The sequence below is a fragment of the Carlito syrichta genome, unplaced genomic scaffold, assembly GCF_000164805.1.
Source record: "Carlito syrichta isolate Samal-C Ts95f unplaced genomic scaffold, Tarsius_syrichta-2.0.1 Scaffold92604, whole genome shotgun sequence".
Lineage (NCBI taxonomy): Eukaryota > Metazoa > Chordata > Mammalia > Primates > Tarsiidae > Carlito > Carlito syrichta.
Genome location: NW_007036700.1, coordinates 116,549 through 116,832, shown reverse-complemented (window position 1 = coordinate 116,832; position 284 = coordinate 116,549).

Sequence of the window (284 nt, the reverse complement as noted above, 5' to 3'; positions counted from 1 at the left end):
TAGGAAGATACTCTTCCTACCTGTTTTATTTTGTTTTCTCGTTCTCCCTCCCCACCCACTCCCAGCCTTCTCTATCCCCCCCACCCCGGTCCCTTTTTCTCCACTCCCAGCCCCATTTCCTTTTTTTCTGGAGTGTGTGGTGAAACAGAAAAAAAAAAAAAAACATGTTTAATAAACGGAGATTGTTCTTTTATCACCGTGCTGTCTTTCTTAGGCTGGGATCTCCAGACGGACCAGCAGGGTAACATAATCTACTTTGAGAGGAAGCTGACAGCCTAGGAGAG